The sequence below is a fragment of the Trichechus manatus genome, unplaced genomic scaffold (assembly GCF_000243295.1).
Source record: "Trichechus manatus latirostris isolate Lorelei unplaced genomic scaffold, TriManLat1.0 scaffold00036, whole genome shotgun sequence".
Lineage (NCBI taxonomy): Eukaryota > Metazoa > Chordata > Mammalia > Sirenia > Trichechidae > Trichechus > Trichechus manatus.
Window position 1 is genome coordinate 4494637 of NW_004443972.1, and position 19530 is coordinate 4514166.

Here is a 19530-nt window from a genome sequence, read left to right on the forward strand (position 1 = left end):
ACTCACCAAGGTAGAATGTAGAACATTGTCTTTATAAACTGTTATGCCAATTGAGCTAGATGTTCCCTGAGACCATGGTCCCCACAGCCCTCCTCCCAGAAATTCTGCCCAGTCTCCTTTATTTAATCTCTGAAGTATCTCTTTGGTCTGTCTCCTGCTTTCCACACAAACTGCCACCTCCTAGACCATAGCTTCATTGCTTTTCCTCTGGGAGATGGAAAGGCTTTCAGAACTTCCCCCCTCTCCTGTTTCTCCTTATTTTAGCTCTGCCTGCATCAAATTAAAGCTGTAATTCTTTCACTTGAGTGGTCAAAGTCCCTCAGCGATTTCCAACTAAGTCCAAACTCCTTGGGCTGACATGCAAGTCCTTCCATAGTATATGACCCTTGCTTAATAATTTGGTCTTAACCCCAACTGCTTCTGTATAAAATTTGTCTTACTTACAAAGCCTTTCTTCAATGATCCCACCTCCATCTCACTTAAAACCTGATGGAGTTTGCTAATTCTTCCCTAATATGTCTGTAACCTCATCTATGTGTACAAAAATATAACTCTCAATGAGAGCACACCTAGAACAATATCTGAAGCATAGTAGATACTCAATAAGTTTCCATCTAATGGAAAAAAAAAGATCGAACAAATATTTGTTTATGTGTCTCTTTCTGATAAGTCTATTGAATTCATTTGACACACTTAGCAGACAGTAAACCTCCTGTGGGCAAAGATCATGCTTCCAACATCTTACATTCCTTAACAGGTGACCCTTGGCATGTACTAAGTTTTCAATAAATGTTGAATGATCCACTGAATCAATCAATCAAAACCAAACTGCACGATTCCCTGGTCTTTGGACATGCTCTGAGCTTCCCCACCCCTTTGCCTTTGAGAACTCTATTCCCTCTGCCTGGAATGCCATCTCTGTCTCTCTCCTATAAGATCAATTTCAAATAACACTTCCTCTCAGACGACTTTCTTTTTCTTACTCCAGTAAGTACTTCTCACTTACACTCTTGTAGCACTTTATTGGTACCTCTCTCATGGCAAGTCCTATTCTGCCTACGCCTCACAGGTATCTTTAAACTTATCCAGCACCTCCCCCATCCCTTGATTACAACCTCTGTAGGAGGAGAGAATACATATTATTCCCAGAAGAATGCTTTACAAAGAAGCGCATCGTGAAGGATTGAATTAGGACATGGTACATTGATTTTTAACTGGTTGGTTGAATTAGAGGATATAACAGAACTTCTGCTTTTCCCCTCCCAAATCTGTTCTTCCTGAGTTTCCTAATTCAGTATATGATACCACTTAACCCTAAATCTGGGAATAACCTTTGATTCTGTCTCTTTATTTATCAATCTATCAGCAAGTTCTATTGATTATACCTCCAGAATAGATCCTTAATTAATCCAATTTTCTTTATCACCTTGGCTATTACTCTTGTCCAAGCTGCTTTCATCTCTCACCTCAACCTCCGTAACAGCTTTGCAACTGGTCTCTTTATTTTCACTCTTGTGTTTTTTTAAGATTAAATTTATGCATTTGTATTATCAAACTTATAGTAAATTTATAAATTAAAAAATATGCATCAGATTTATGGCTTCCTGTTGCTCTTTAGATTAAATCCAAATTCCTGTGTGTGGTGGGTTCCTATCCTCTCTAGGTTTTCATCTACCAATCTCCCCTCTACTCATCATCTATCAGAGACACTGGCCTGGAGTACCGGGGAGGAGGTGTCAATCTTTCTTCCCCTTCTGCTACTGAAAGCTTTGGGCAAGTCTCTTTACGTCTGGGTTGAACCAAAAAAAAAAAAAAAAAAAACCGAAAAAACAACCCATTGCCGTCTAGTTGATTCCAACTCATAGCAACCCTGCAAGATGGAGTAGAACTGTCCCTTAGGATTTCAAAGGAGCAGCTGATGGACTGGAACTGCCAACATTTTGGTTAGAAGCTGAGTGCTTAACTACTACACCACCAGGGCTCCAACCACTTATCTCTAAAATGAAGGGAGTGGTCTAAATGGTCTTAAATGCCCCCTTTAATTTGATTATCTTCCTAGTTCCTGAAGTCACCTGTCTCTATAGCCAGGGTGGGTTTTTACTAGGAATCATTTTAAAAACTGCTAGACAATAAAAAATATATATGTGTTTGATAATGCTATGCTGTAATAATTTATTATGTTCAAACAAACACATCTTCTGAGATGAGGAAGATGAAAGAACTGTTTCATAAAGTATGTAAGTGGCTGAATTATTCTGCTTGCTTTTCATAAATGAGGATTTCAGAGAATCCCTAAAGTGGCTGCTGCTAGTTCATACATGCCACGTTGATTTATTTTGCCGACATATTATTTTACCAAAGTACTTCTAGGTTTTTTTAAATTATTACTAAAAATCTTTTTTTGTTGTTGTTGGGAGAGGGGTATATTTGTTTCCTGTCGCTGTTAAAACAAATTAGCAGAAACCTGGTGGCTTAAGACAACACAAATTTATCATCTTACAGATCTAGAAGTCAGAAGCCTGAAATGGGTCTCACTGGGCGAAAATCAAGGTATCAGCAGGGCTCTGGGGGATGGGAGAGAACCCACTTCTTTGCCTTTTCCAGCTTCTAGAGGCTACCTAGGGAGCCCTGGTGGTGCAGTGGTTAAGCTCTCAGCTGCTAATTGAAAGGTCAGCAGTAAAGATTTACAGCCTTGAAAACCCTATGGGGCAGTTCTACTCTGCCCTAAGGTCGCTATGAGTCAGGAGCAAACTTGACAGCAATGGGTAGAGGCTGCCTGCATGCCTTGGCTTGTGGTCCCCTCCCAGCTTCAAAGCTGGCAATGGCAGGTTGAGCCCTTCCCACCTTGCATCACTCTGACACTGACTCTTCTGCCTCCCTCTTCCACATTTAAAGGAACTTTGTGATGATACTGGGCACACCGGATAACCCCGGATGATCTTATTTTAAAGACAGATGTATGTAACCTTAATTCTCCCTTGCCATGTAACATAACACATTTACAGAGTTCAGGGATTAGGACATGCACATCTTTGGGGGCCACTATTCCACCTACCGTTGGGGGAAGGGGGGAGATTTTCATCAATGACTATTGTAGTTCTTGAGAGCTTTTTATTACTCCCTTCTCCTCCTTCCCAAGGGCAAATGAGATACATATTTTGAGATGGACTGGGTGACACAAATGACTAAATTCAGCACTCTTCTTTTAGAAGTGTATAAACTGAAGTCCCCAGAGGTTACACAATTTGCCCAAAGATACCCATGAGGCATCCAGGACTGAAACCTGTGTTTTCTGACTTTTAACCCAGTGTTTTTACCAATACAACACCCATGAAAGCTGCTCTTACTCAGTTCTGATCCACTACAATTATATCTTTATGTTTGGCATTCAAATCTTGGTCCCATGTTTGTTGTAGCCCATTTTTTAACGTTCATTTATTCATGTTGCTGCTGTTGTTAGCTGCCTTTGAGTGTCCCCCAGCTCATGGCAACCCATGCACAATGGGGTTGAACTGTTGTGATTCATAGGGTTTTCATTGGCTGATTTTTCGGAAGTAGATTGCCAGGCCTTTCTTCCTAATTTATTCATACAAATAGATTAAAAAAAAAAAAAATCCAGCCCCAAATGTATGACCTTCCAATAAATATTTGTAGAGCACCTGTTATGTATGTCACAATGGGCTAGGTAAGGACAAGGATGTGAATAAATGTAAAATACTGCAATTTTGATAATTCAGGGCTTTTTGGGGGAGGGGGATAGACAAGACATAAATAAATACTCATTGCTGTCAAGTCAATTCTGACTCATAGTGACCCTGTAGGACAGAGTAGAACTGCCCCATAGGGTTTCCAAGGAGCAGCAACCTTTAGGTTAGCAGCTGAGCTCTTAACTACTACGCCACCAACGCAAGGCAATTTGGGATTAGTTACTAAATGAAATTATACAGTCATATGCTGGTACTGAAGTTCAGAGTAGGAGAGAACAGTATGGACAATTTAGATAGAGGAGACGGTTTTAGCTCTGGATCTTTTTTTTTTTTAACTGGAAAGATGCATGTAAAACATGATAAGTGGGGAGAGGGGACATTCTAGTAGGGAAATTAGTATGAGCAAAGGCTGGAAAGTAAAAGTTAAACGTGATATGTTTGCGGACACAGTAAGAAGACTGTCCAGCTTGGAGGAAGAGATTAGTGTGGGAAATGGCAGGTGACAAAGTTGGATGGAAAGTGTAGGACAGTGGAGAACTCTGAATACTTTGAATTTATTAATACCAGAGTCAAGGAGTGCTTGCTTTTGTTAATTCTCATAATAATTTTCAATTTTTCTGCAGAAAAAATAAAATATACTTTCATCAAGTACTTTCAGAAATGTTATTGGTTTTGGCAAAATTACAGATATACATAAACACACAAAGACTTACATAAAACTATATGCTATAAAAACTATGGAAAAATAAAACTAAACAGTATATATATGTGTGTATATATATATATTTTTTTTCTAAGTTACTACAGACTTGAGAAAAGGATTGGAGATAATGGATGTTGTATATTTTGGGGAAGCTCTTCTGAGGTAGCTCAACCCATGCCTGCTTAATTTATGGAATCAAAAATTCTTGAACCCTACTGTATATCAGTCACCACTTGTCTGTCAGTTTGTCATACTGTGATATGCAGATGACACAACCTTGCTTGCTGAAAATGAAGAGGACTTGAAGCACTTGGTGATGAAGATCAAAGACTATAGTCTTCAGTATGGTTTACACCTCAGTATAAAGACAAAAAAATTCCTCACAACTGGACCAATAAGCAACGTCAGATAAATGGAGAAAATATTGAAATTGTCAAGGGTTTCATTTTACTTGGATCTGCAATCAATGCCCACGGAAGCAGCAGTCAAGAAATCAAAGGACATATTGCATTGGGCAAATCTGCTGCAAAAGACTCTTTAAAGTGTTAAAAAGCAAAGATGTCACTTTGAGGACTAAGGTGTGCCTGACCCAGGCCATGGTATTTTCAATCACCTCATATGCATGTGAAAGCTGGACAATGAATAAAGAAGACCAAAGAAGAATTCATGTCTTTAAATCATGTGTTGGCGAAGAATACCGAATATGCCATGGACTGCCAGAAAAATGAACAAATAGTCTTGGAAGAAGTACAACCAGAATGCTCCTTAGAAGCGAGGATGGAGAGACTTTGTCTCACTTACTTTGGGTGTGTTATCAGGAGGGACCTGTCCCTGGAGAAGGACAGCATGCTTGATAAAGCAGAGAGTCAATGAAAAAGAGGAAGACCCTCAACGAGATTGATTGACAAGTGTCTGCAACAATGGGCTCAAACATAGCAATGGCTGTGAGGATGGCACAGGACAAGGCAGTGTTTTGTTTTGTAGTACATATTAGTCAGAACTGACTTGACAGCACTTAACAACAACTTTATATCAAATGGTCTACTCATAAGAGGAGAATTTTTAGGGTCATGAAAATTATTTGGAGGAACTGATGATTACGAGTAAAAATGCACCTGATGGGAAAGGAAAGAAGAGTATTCCAAGTAAAGGAGAACAGGTATGCCAAGGAAAAGCTTTAAGGTATGAAGGATTAAATGAGAAGGCCAACATCGGGGTGGCTTAAAAGCTGAAAGAGTAGGCAGGACAGATGATGAATCATGTTGACTACTTTGTACATCACCACTTAGTGTGGTGATTTCTAAACAGGTTCTATGGAGCTCTGCAAGTTCCCATGAACCCCTGCTAAGCGCTACTCTGCAGGATTATGGGGAAATAGAATAGGCTTCCCATACACTCCTACCTTCAACCAAGGCTTAACATAATAATTATATTTTATTTCTTTATGCTTCTACACAAGTATGTGAACAAAAGTTCTCAAGGTTAAAAGTGATTAAAAACCACTGAAGGCAAAAGGAAGCTATTGAAGAATAAGACAAAACCAGGTGCATCTTAGAAAAATCACTCTGAACCCAGAATAGAGTATGTATTATTCTCCAACCTGAAGTGGTTGGATTGTGCTGGAATGCTTGTTGTTAGCTGGTACTACCACCTTCAGCCCCTTCTAAGGCTGGGAAATACATCTCCGAGGATTGCCTTCCCAGTATGCATCAGAACATCCCAGTGAGAGGAAATTGTGGAGATTTAGAAGGCAGAGGTGAAGCAAAGGTCGGGGAGCGCACAATGATGGTCTGACACAGAATTTCCCAGACCCCTGCTGGAGCTCCCACTCACCGTGCCTCTTTGGTGCTTAGACCTGTAGCTTCTCAGACTTTCCTGCAAACCTCGGCTTTTCCATTCATGCCAGTGCTTCAAGCTAAAGTGGTTGGTGACTGTTTTTCTCCAACCCTCTGATCCCACTTTTAAACCTTCACTTCCTAGCTCCTCCCACGCTCATGTAATCCTTAATTTTAGGTAAACCCCATATTCTTGTAATATTTGTAGTCTCCTTATCTTGACAGAACCCAGAATCCATTGGGTCAGGGAAGAACATTTTAGAACTTCTATTTATATTTATGTTTTAATCTCTCCACTTAAAAGTTTTCCATTTTTATGAACATTTTATGATATACACAGTAGTGAAAGGAGTAAATATACATAACCCTTTTGCTACTATTAGATTAACGGCATACCAGCCACTTTTTATGCCTCTGGACCTCAAAGGTAAGGTGTTATTCTGGTTCTAATGCATTTAGCATCAAAATGGGTCCCTTTTGAAATGCGTGAAGCTCAGCAGACTGGAATTGGAGCCTCATTGCCGTGTAGCTTGAGTGTTCTATTAGGTGATGTGTTAGTTTTGTAAACTTCTGCCTTTTTTTTCCTTTATTTCTGTGAGATAAGTCTTGCAAACATAATTATGGCTTTCCTGCGTGATAGTTAGGGACCCCTGATGGGCTTGTTTTGTTTTTTCTGTGTCATATTTGGAAAACCAGAGATTCCCTATGTAACCTAATGGAAAAGCTCCTGCCATAGTTATCTATACAGCTCTCATTGGTATATTGTCACACCACAGGTCGGTGGTGCCACAGTGCCACTCGCCTCATTGGTGGCTGGTATTACCAGATCATATTTCTCAAAATCCATACTATCAACTAAAAATTTAAACACACTCAATTAGTAAGCATGCATTCCAATATTGAAAACACATGCCACCAAAAAGAAAAAAAAATTAAGGAGAAAAAAATGTAGTAACGAAAGGGATAACTTACAAATAAATCAATATAAAAATTCAGGTTAAGATATTTGTGATTTTCCAGATTCTCATCAGGTGTTGATATACCACTTTGTTCATGAATCATGCAGGAGATTGCAATATTAAGAATTTTAATTTTATCTAAATTTTATTAGTCAGTCTAAAAGTAATGCTTCTTTTCTAAAAACCAAGACTTAAAGGCTTCTTGAACTTTTAGTTTCCAAGGGTAGCAGAACATACTCTGAGCTACCTGCCATATAAACTTGTACCATCACGTGTCTCTGTTTCTGACTTCTGGGTACTTAAAAAAAAGTGTCTCAAAATCAACTCCCAAGCTAAGGTTTACCAAAGTTTTAATCACTTCCCTATGCTCAACCCTCCCTCCCTCCAGTAAAATATCCAAAAGCTATTTCCTAAAGTCAGGACCTAGGCAGATGGTTTCCACGAGGCAGTGTGGTTAGAAAGATGGAGACTTTGGTATCAAAGAGACAGATGTTTGGATTCCTAGTCCATTACTTAAAAGCTTTGTCACCTGAAATAATTATTTCTTAGAGGAGTTTCAATTTTCTCCTCATGAATTGGAGATACCATCACCTACCCCATACTGTTGTTGTGAATATTAAATGAGATACATATGTAAATTATAAAGGTTAATGTATGAAAAACAATGTTAATTTCAAATTCCCTACTGACTTATAAATAAAGCCATCACAACAGATGTGAACAGTTTTATCTTTATAGTGACCTAGCAAAACCTCTGACAGAGGGAACTATTTTGCACCAGGGTAGAACTTTTTTCCCATGACTCGTCTGTCAGTTTGTCATACTGTGAGGTCTTGCATGTTGCTATGGTCCTGGAAGCTATGACGCCAGTATTTCAAATAACAGCAGGGTCACCCTTGGTGGACAGTTTTCAGTAGTTCTTCCAGACTAAGACAGACTAGGAAGAAATGCCTGGCAATCTACTTCCAAATATAAGCCAATGAAAACCCTATGGATCAGATCAGAATATTATTTGACTGGACTCAAACATATCAATGATCATGAAGATGGTGCAGGACCGGGCAACACTTTATTCTGTTAGGGTCACCATGAATTGGAGTTGACTCCACAGCAGCTAACAACAACAACAGGGCTTTTTAAAACTCAGCTATACATGCACAAGCATCTATCACTAGAAATATTGGTACTTTTAAAATCTCTGTTTCTTAACCACATGATCCTATCAATCGATGCAGAAAAGGCATTTGACAAAGTCCAACACCCATTCGTGATAAAAACTCTCAGCAAAATCGGAATAGAAGGGAAATTCCTCAACATAATAAAGGGCATTTACACAAAGCCAACAGCCAACATCATCCTAAATGGAGAGACTTTGAAAGCATTCACCCTGAGAATGGGAACCAGACAAGGATGCCCATTATCACCACTCTTATTCAACACTGTGCTGGAGGTCCTAGCCAGAGAAATTTGGCTAGAAAAAGAAAAAAAGGGCATCCAAATTGGTAAGGAAGAAGTAAAAGTATCTCTATTTGCAGATTATATGATCTTATACACAGAAAACCCCAAAGAATCCACTAGAAAACTATTGGAACTAACAGAAGATTTCAGCAAAGTTTCAGGGTACAAGATAAACATACAAAAATCAGTTGGATTCCTCTGCACCAACAAAGAGAACTTCAAAGAGGAAATCACCAAATCGATACCATTTGCAATAGCCCCCAAGAACATAAAATACTTGGGAGTAAATCTAACCAGAGATGTAAAAGACCTATACAAAGAAAACTACATGACACTACTGAAGGAAACCAAAAGGGACCTACGTAAGTGGAAAAACATACCTTGCTCATGGATAGGAAGACTCAACATTGTGAAAATGTCAATTCTACCCAAAGGGATCTCTACAGATATAATGCAATCCCGATCCAAATTCCAATGGCATTTTTTAATGAGATGGAGAAACAAATCACCAACTTCATATGGAAAGGGAAGAGGCCTTGAATAAGTAAAGCATTACTGAAGAAGAACAAAGTGGGAGGCCTAACACTACCTGATTTTAGAAACTATTATACTGCCACAGTAGTCAAAACAGTCTGGTACTGGTACAACAACAGATACATAGACCAATGGAACAGAATTGAGAATCCAGACATAAATTCATCCACCTATGAGCAGGTGATATTCGGCAGAGGCCCAAAGTCTGTTAAATGGGGAAAAGACAGTTTCTTTAATAAATAGTGCTGACATAACTGGATATCCATCTGCAAAAAACTGAAACAAGACCCATACCCCACACCATGCACAAAAACTAACTCAAAATTGATCAAAGACCTAAATATAAATTCGAAAACTATAAAGATCATGGAAGAAAAACTAGGGACAACGCTAGGAGCCCCAATACATGGCATAAACAGAATACAAAACATTACTAATAATACACAAACACCAGAAGAGAAACTAGATAACTGGGAGCTCCTAAAAATCAAACACTTACGCTCATCAAAAGACTTCACCAAAAGAGAAAAAGACAACCTACAGACTGGGAAAAAATTTTTGGCTACGACATATCCGATCAGGGTCTAATCTCTAAAATCTACAAGATACAAGCTAGCGAGTGGCCATCTAAGATGCATCAATTGGTCTCAACCCACCTGGAGCAAAGGAGAATGAAGAACACCAAAGACACAAGGAAAATATTAGCCCAAAAGACAAAAAGGGCCACATAAACCAGAGACTCCATCAGCCCGAGACCAGAAGAACTAGATGGTGCCCAAAAACCAAAAACCAAACCAATTGCCATCAAATCGATTTTGATTCATAGAAACTCTATAGGACAGAGTAGAACTTCCCCATAGAGTTTCCAAGGAGCATCTGGTGGATTTGAACTGCCAACCTCTTGGTTAGCAGCCATAGCACTTAACCACTACACCACCAGGGTTTCCAGATGGTGCCCTATTACCACAAATGACTGCCCCGACAGGGAATGCAACAGAGATTTCCTGACGCAGCAGGAGAAAAGTGGGATGCAGAACTCAAATTCACATAAAAAGACCAGACTTAATGGTCAGACTGAGACTGGAGGACCGCAGAAGACACGGCCCCTCGACTCTCTGTTAACCCAGAACTAAAACCATTCCTGAAGCCAACTCTTTAAACAAAGATTAAACTGGACTATAAGACATAAAATGATACTCGTGAAGAATGTGCTTCTTAGTTCAAGTAGATACACGAAACTAAATGGGCAGCTCCCGTTCAGAGGCGAGATGAGAAGGCGGAAAGGGATAGGAGCTGGCTGAATGGACATGGGAAATCCATCCGGGGTTGAAAGGAAGAGTGTGCTGTCACCTTATAGGGATAGCAACTAGGGTCACATAACAATGTTTGTATAAATCTTTGTAGGAGAAACTAACTTGAGCTGTAAACTTTCACTTAAAGCACAATTAAAAAAAAGAAAAAAAGTCTATTTCTTTCACAGTATATGCATTGATCTAATTTTTTTGAGGTGGAATTCTATTGGATCCAGTGTTTGGGTGCTAAGTTTTAAGATAGTGCTTACCTAACCAAAGAGAAACTATTTAAAACCCCAATAAAAAGTTTCTGACAAATATCTCTGGGCATGTAATGGCTGATTAAATCTAAAGCAGTGAATCCATGATTACCTAACTTTTTAACACACTATCTATGTATGAACAGCTAGTGGGAGTACTACGATTATTTGTTTTGGATGTGTTGAATTGTTTGTGATGGTATTGTTTTTCTTTCTCCAAACATGTGGTTAGACTAAGTACTAAAGTGTTCTGCCAAATGCCATCTCCCCTTAAAGTGGCTTATATTATATTTTAATTGAAATGCTTTTTGGGGTGTAATTTTTAATGTTTAGATGTTTACAAAATGTGTACATTCACAGATCAGATAATTCTAGCCACTGAAATTTACTGACCTCTTCCATGGGAATGGTAGGAAATGACTTGCATATGTCATTTCTCCTAAATCTTACAAGCTTCCCACGGAGAGGCATTATCAGAAAGGGAAAGTAACTTGTTCAAGGTCAGAAAATTAATGCATGGCAGAACTGACACCCAAACCCAGGTGTTTTCCCAAAGGTTATTCTCTTACCTTGACGTGATACTGTTATTTGATTTCCTGATGAGCGTTGGGATGATAGAACTCATCACCATGCCATTTCATGGCATGTTATAATGTTGAGAATTTCAGAATCTTAAAACACATGGTAAAGGGTGGAACTTTAAAAAGCAGCATGACCATATTATAAGTTACCTGCTTTCCTAGAACCAAATAGAAATGAATATTGTGCACGACTGAATAGCAGATTATTAGAATAAATCAGAGAACAAGAGATAAGCAGGGCATAACTACCGAGATCTCTGGTGAGGAAGTTTGTGAACACCGTTTCCAATGGATCTAAAAATCTTGGTTTTGAGCCTGCACCTGCCACACCTCCTCCCTGTACCGTGGAAAATCTGTGGGTTAAATTCGAATCCCAAACTCAGTAATAGAGTGTTTTGGGTATTTGAGTTAACTGAGTGAGTCACACATAGATAGCATTCCACTTTATATCCTCAATCCTGACTATTCTCTAAATTCCAGATTCCTATTATCCAAGTGCCTGCTAGATATTCCCTCTTGGATATTCACCATCATTTCAGTTTCAGCAGATCTAAATTTAAAATAACCTACAAACTGGCACTGGTTAACGAAACCTCCATGAAAGGCGTTAGACATTGGGGCTCCATTGGTTGTGTTCCAATCCTGGCTCTACCACTCAATTCATTATCTGTGTGGCTTTGAGGACATTATCTAACCCCTGTCTGCTTCAGATCCCCCATCTGTGAAATGGGAATAATAGTTATTTCATGGGGTTGTTGTGAAGATTAAATGAATGATTATATGTAAATAAAGCACTTAAACCAGTGTTGGGCATATAGTAAGCACCATAGAAATGTTAGCTATTATCGTGACTATTTTTGGTTATTATTTTGCTATTCTTCTCTCAGTCCTCAGGCTGAAAACTGCAATCTGGAAGTGGGGAAGATGTAGGAACAAGACAGAAGGAGGAATCAGTTACCAAGTCCTTTCAAGTCATCCTTTACAGTATTTATCACATCTGAACCTTTTCATCTCGCAGCCATCACATTAATTCAGGACTTTACTACCTTCGAGCTATCCCATTACAATAGCAGCCTTCTTGTTGCCACTTACTTCTCTCCTACAATTCATGCCCTATACCACCAGGAAATCTATCTTTTTAAACCATTGATTTAATAAAATGATTCTCCTACTCAAAAACTTTCAATCCCTAACACCATAGCATATATTATAAATTCCTCATTCTGCGACTGAAAATCCCTTCAATCCAGCCCCAACCTGTCTTTCTAGCCTCATGTCTCACTTCCTTGCATGCCAAGGAAGCTCTAGGAAAACCAGTCCACTCACTTCTGTGTGTCCTTCACAGAACACTCCTAGGGCCTGGAATATCTCCTTCTCACTATTCAAATCCTACCTGTCCTTCAAGGGCCAACTCAAATTTCCTCTCCTTCAAGAGCCTCTAGACATATCAGAAGCTCTAGGACTTGAAGCAGACACAAAAGACATCAAAATAAAAAGTCAAACGCTACTAATTCAGAATAGGTATATATTGGGGATGTTTTGGTAAAAGGCAAAGAAAAGGTATGGGGTTGGGGAACACTCTGAATTATAAAATTTTAAAACTACTTGATTATTTTCATATTTATATAGTGCTAGCAAGCAATGACTGAAGCAATGAGCAAAGGGCTTGCTGGAACCTGTTTTAATAGATCTCATTGTGTACAAAATCATCGTCCAAGATCAAATTAATAGCCCCCATTATCTCACTTGTCTGTTCTGCAATAATGTGACAGCTGAATTCCTAAGAAATCTTGCATGATCAAAAAAAAGTTTCAATGGAAAAAAGAACAGGAGCTAATGTCTGCAATTTCAGACTTATAACCTATTTTTCTGAAGGAATTTTAATAATAAATGTACGTATAGCCATAAATGTGTAACTATAAAACCTGAAAATTACGGAGCAAATCCAGTATTTTATTATAGCAAGTCCTTTGTTCTCTATTCTAGCACCACCATTAGACAGAACTTACCATTCTTATCGTCACTGATATGATAAACGAGCAGAGCTGCTCAAATACAGAAGTGCTGTCAGCAACCTGCAGCTCCCCCTTTCAGAGTGGGGACGAATCCTAATTAAGATGGCATTATAAATAGATGTTCATGTAATGAAAATTGATATTATGAAAATTCTTACTGTACTTGAAAATTCTTTCCTTTTTTCCATAGAAAATACAAATGTTAATTCCAAAACCACCTGGCTGAATTATCAGAAATTGTCAATTAGTGGAGAAGTGGTTCAACAGACTAAGTCCCAGGAAGCCTGATTCTAAAGCAACCTTTGGCAAATTACTGAAACCTCTCAAGTCTTGAGTTTTCTCATCTACAAAATAAAAGGTGGGACTAGGTAATTTGTAAGATCCTAAAATACCAATATTTCTATGTCTTTTTCTTTCTTGCCTACAAGTTGTACATTGTTTGCATAAGTTACTGTTAGTCATTTTCCAAGACCTTAAAGTTCAGCGAATGTGTCTATTACCTCATAGGTTATTTTTCAAAAAATTATACTGTAAATTCTTAATATCAAAGTAATTATAAAATTTGAATTTTCTTTTATGATTCAGAAGACATTTTGGGTTTTGTCATGCCATGTTCCAAATACTGCATAGTAACATTTTTTTCATACATTTTCCCCTCTGTATTTTTCATAGCATTGTATATATTAAATGACTTTGTAAAATCAGAATCCATCACTACATTTTCAAAGCTCATAGTTTACCTTTATTCGTTTTTTGTTTTCATAATACTGCAGAGACACAGTCTCTTTTAGTGGGGAAAGGAAGCACCAAGTAATAGCTTAACATTAGAAATTAATTTTAAATCTAAGACTGACGTATCAGATCTCTTGTGCAAACCCAGCATCCCCTGACAGGATTTCTTGGCTGCCTTGCTAGTGGGGATGTCTGAACACCTCACATCAGGTCTCTTTGCTGCCCTTTCCTTAAATGTTAGTAGCTAGGAGCCTCTCTCTCCATCTTTCTTTCTTTTGTAAAGACACTAGATCACGCTAGTTTCATAGTCCAAAAAATGGCATCTGGGTAGTAGCATTAGTAAAAACAAACAAACAAAAAGCCACGAAATGAAGTCATTAGCAATGTGCAAGAACCTCTATTTCTAAACAGAATAATTTACATTTTAAACTTACAGAACTGATAAGGTAGGAAATTCTTCTTTACAAAATTAGAAGGCCAAAATTCTTTACAAAGTAGACTTTGTTAAGAAGACCAGACTTAATGGTCTGACTGAGACTGGAGGAACCCCGGAGAGCATGACCCCTGGATTCTCTGTCAGCCCAGAACTGAAAAAAATTTCTGAGGCCAACTCTTCAGACAGGGATTGGACTGGACTGTGGGACAGAAAGTGATACTCGTGAGGAGTATGCCTCTGAGCTCAAGTAGATACAAGAGACTAAATGGGCAGCTTCTGTCCAGCGGTGAGATGGGAAGGCAGAGAGGGTTAGGAGCTGGTTGAATGGTCATGGGGAATCAGGGGTAGAAAGGAGGAGTGTGCTGTCACAGTATGGGGAGAACAATTAGAGTCACACAACAGTGTATGTATAAATTTTTGTATGGGAAAAAAAAAATAAAGCCACATAAGAGAGTCATTTGTAACATTAAAAAAAAAAAAACAACTAAAAAAACTAGACTTTGTAAATTTGAGGAATTTTTAGGTAATTAGTTGGTGACACCTATTGGGCAGATGTATTACTGCAGCCCAACTCTTTTTTTTTTTTTAAATTGTGCTTTAGGTGAAAGTTTACAGAGCAAATTAGTTTCTCATTAAACAATACACAAATTGTTTTGTGAAACTGGTTGTCAACCCTGCAATGTGTCCACACTCTCCCCTTCTTGACGTTGGGTTCTCCATTTTCTTCCATCCAGTTTTCCTATCCCTTTCTGCCTTCTTGTCTTTGCTTTTGGGCAGGTGGCAGCCCACCTCTTTAAAAATCAAGGTGCAGAGGGTTAAAGTAGGCAAAGTCCCAAGTGAAAAATAGGAATTTTTACCCATTTAAGGAGGAGTTCCTGGGTGGTGCAAACTTTTAAGTGTGAGGTTACTAACCAAAAGACTGGAGGTTCGGACCAACCCAGAGGTGCTTCAGAAGAAAGGCCTAGTGATCTGCTTCCTAAAGGTCCCAGCCATGAAAACCCTATAGAGTGTAGTTACTCTGAAACACACGGGGTCATCATGAGTTGGAAGTGACTCAATAGCAACTGTTTGTTTTTTTTTTTTTAACCCATTTGAGATGTTTACACTTGTGGATAAATTTTAATGTGGCATTTTAAATTGAATAATGTACCTCACCTATGTAGCCATTTTGCTCTTAGAAGTTGTTTTGTTCACAAGGCAGATAAATATATATAAAAGGACAGTCATTATTAGCATTTGGTTATTCTGTGCTATGAAATGGATGGGCATACTAGAAAGACCAACAGCTGAAGTCTATCTTGGACTTACAACAGCTTCTTCTATTGGTTCGGACCAAACTGTCCAGCACCCACAACACTGAGTGGGGATCTACCATCTGAAATGATTGTAAAGGCATGGGATTGATTTTTACGTATATGATTTATGGAATTAACTAATCTCAGTGCTTCTTTGTTATCTTCATCATACTCACAAAGTCAGAAAAAGTGGCTATGATACTAAGCTTCTTCAAAGTGTTTAGTTTGCCTGTAAAAATAAACTTAATTATAAAAAGGAGAGTAAGATTCATTTGAGAAGCAGACCAGGAGTTCTGATAGCCATTAGTAGTACCTTGCGTCTTTTTCACTTTATTGCCATACCTCTATATTTGTCTGAGGAACTTGACAGTTTTAACTGTTAATAAACAATACTTTCATAAAATCCATAAAACTTTTGATACTCCCAACTTTATTATTAGTTCTATCCATACTGCAAATTCCTTGACCAACTTTCAGTTTCTTTCCAATGCTATAACTTGACTTTTGTCATCTGGAGACATATAATGGCTTGGATCAAGGTAGAGCTTTGGGCTTATCTGCATAAACTACACCGTGTGTTGATCTACATTTGATTCTAAACGAACTACAAATTGAGAGCACTCTAAAAGCCAAGTGCTCATCCATCTGAGATGAACTGCCTTTTCCAGGTCACTAATTCATACCCCGGCGTCCCGGGAGAGCTAATTTATTTCACGAGTGACCATTTGACTCTCGGAAGGTATTTTAACTCACCCGGGTTTAATATAGGACAAATCTTATTACTATAGCCTAGTGCACTGCAATAACCTTAGCTTCCTTTTCTCTTTCCCAGCTTGTTTAGTCGGTGCCAGAACTAAGTATTCCTTTCTACTTGGTGATTTAACTTAGTTTGAACTTCTACAAATCCTGTAATTTACAATTAAGATTGTGTGACACGACAGATGGAGTCAGTAGTATTTAAAGTCGTTTTAAACAAGGATAAATGAAGTCACATGTTCTATAAGCATATGACAAATGAATTTTATGTCCCTCTGTACTAAAACAGGAACATGGAGAATAAAATTATTCTACAAAATAATATTGTTGACTCCAACATTGAGGATCTAAATCACCATTAAAAACAAACAGGAGAAATAAAATAGCAATCAACACAGTAATCATAAATATTCGAATACAAAAAACCTGAAATTTAAAAATCCTGATGACCCATGAAGGCATTGTTTAACCTTAAATGTGTTGATTTTCCAGTGTGCTCAAAGCTTGTATCTTTTCAACTTTAGCAGGTATTAGCATTAAAAACAACAACAACAACAAATTGAGCTTGATACTCCATTGAAATCCCTCTACAGTCAGTGGCTGCAACAATGAGCTCAAACATAGCAACGATTCTGATGGTGCAGGACCAGGTGGTGTTTCGTTCCACTGTACACAGGGTTGCTATGAGTCAGAACTGACTGGACAGCACCTAACAACAATCATATCATTAAAAATAACTCTTGTTTGATAGTAACGTTGTCATTCACTTCATCAGATTTAACAAATAAAAAGAGACATCCAGATAAATTTGCATTTCAGATAAACAATAATTCTTTAGTATAATTATATACCATGCAATATTTGGGAGACAGGCAGCATATTTCATTAAATACACAGTTCCAATTGTGCTAATTAAATAGTGCTGCAATTGTAAAACAGGTTGAACTAATCTGAAACTAATTTGGGATCTCTCTACAAAAGGTTTCCTGATTAAAGTGGACACAAAGTTCCAGTTTGACCCCATCAAATCCAGATTCTGTTCTGAACCATCATTCAATTAACCAGCATCTATTTCACAACATCTGTTAATGAACATCTGTGTTATAGGCACTGTGCTGAAACATTCTTCCTGTAACATAAAACCTGGATTTTTTGGCAGGTATTTATTCATGATGTGACAGGAGGGCTTCTCTACTATTAAAACAAAAAACTACTAAGACTTCAATTTGCAACAAAATGGGTGGGGGCCTTGTGGTGGTATTGTATTGTAGGTTTAATTTGAATTTCTGGTGATGAACAAAGTACAGCAACTTTTCATATTTAATGGCCAAATGGATATTTCTTTTAGCTATGAGTCCTTTGTTGGATGCGTTTATTGCAAATATCTTCTTCAACTGTTAGTTGCCTTCTCACTTCCTGATGTCTTCTGATGAATTAAAATGTTCTTAATATAATCCAATTCATCACTTTTTTCCCCTTTGTTCGGTTAGTGTTGTGTCCTATTTCAAAAAAAAAAAAATGTCTACTCCAAGTCCATGAAGATCGTTTTATTCCTAAAAGCTTTGTTGTTTTACCTTTCACATTTAGACACGCAATCCATGTGGAAGTGATTTTTTATGTACGGTGTAAGATAAGAGTAAAAATACATTCTTTTCGCATATGAATATGCAGTTGACCTAGTGCCATACATTGAGATCATCCTTTTCTCAATGCACTCCAGTATTGCTTTTGTTATAAATCACAGGTGCCAGTCTGTTTCTGAACTCTGTATTCTGTACGTTAGTCAGTCTATCACTGTGCTAATACCACCCTGTCTTACAATTGCTTTCTATAGTAGCAACATGATTTTAAGTGATGGTAACTTCCAATAGTATGATTGAAAGTCAAATACTCAAAGCCTGAATTTGACTTTTGAATAGCTAACTTACAGCTTACATACATGTATGCTATTGACACAAGGGGTGGCAGGGGTGGTCGGGAGGGTGAGGGCAGACAAAGAAAAACCTGTGAAAAAGTTTAAAATATCTAGTTAGTAATAAGAGAATGAAAATGAAGATTATTACTGCATATTTAGTGCAGTGCTGACTCAAGAGCAACAGGTTTGGTTTAAGTTCAGTAGGGAATGAGGCCCCTTTCAAGGTACGGAAGACAAAAATCAAAACAAAACAATTGTGTACAAGTATATAATTAAGTGCAAAATGATGAGTGTAGACCAGGTGTTATAAAAATTAAGGGAAAGAAAAGATCAGTGAAGATTGGAGTTGTCAGGGAAGACTTCATGGAGAAAGTGGGACACGAATGAGTCCTTGAATTGATTTGGGCCCTATTAGGTCACTCTAAACACAGAACATTAGAGCCTTCATTTTTTGTTCTTTTATCTCAATACATTAAATCCATTATTATTCCCTGCTCTTAACTCCCTGGATGTTCCTCCAATTCACTATTACTCAGTGTTTTAAAACAGACTAATGGTTTTAACCCTGGCTGCACATCTAAAGCACTTCACCTGGGAGCCCTGAAAAAATACTGATGCCCACTCCCCTACTGTCCTCCAATGCCATCAAACTAATGAAACCATCTGTGCGTATGGGACCAAATCATCAGTGTTTAAAGATACTTCCCTAAGTTATTCAAATGTTCAGCTAAAGTTGGGGACGACTTTGTTAGAAGGTACCTTGAATCAGTGGTTCTCAATCTGGGATAGGTTTGCCATATAAAAATATACCTGTTAAATGATTTCAGATAAATGATGAAGTTTTAGGATAAGTGTGATCGTTAAGGTTGTCTGTCAACTTGGCTGGGCCATGATTCTCAGTGGTTTGGCAGTTATGTTGTAGTTTGGCAGTCATATAATGATGTAATCACTTCCATGATGAGATGTGATATAATGTGATCACCTCCATGATGAGATCTACTGTGAAGAGCCAATCAGTTACAAAGGGAGCTTCCTTGGGGGTGTGGCCTGCA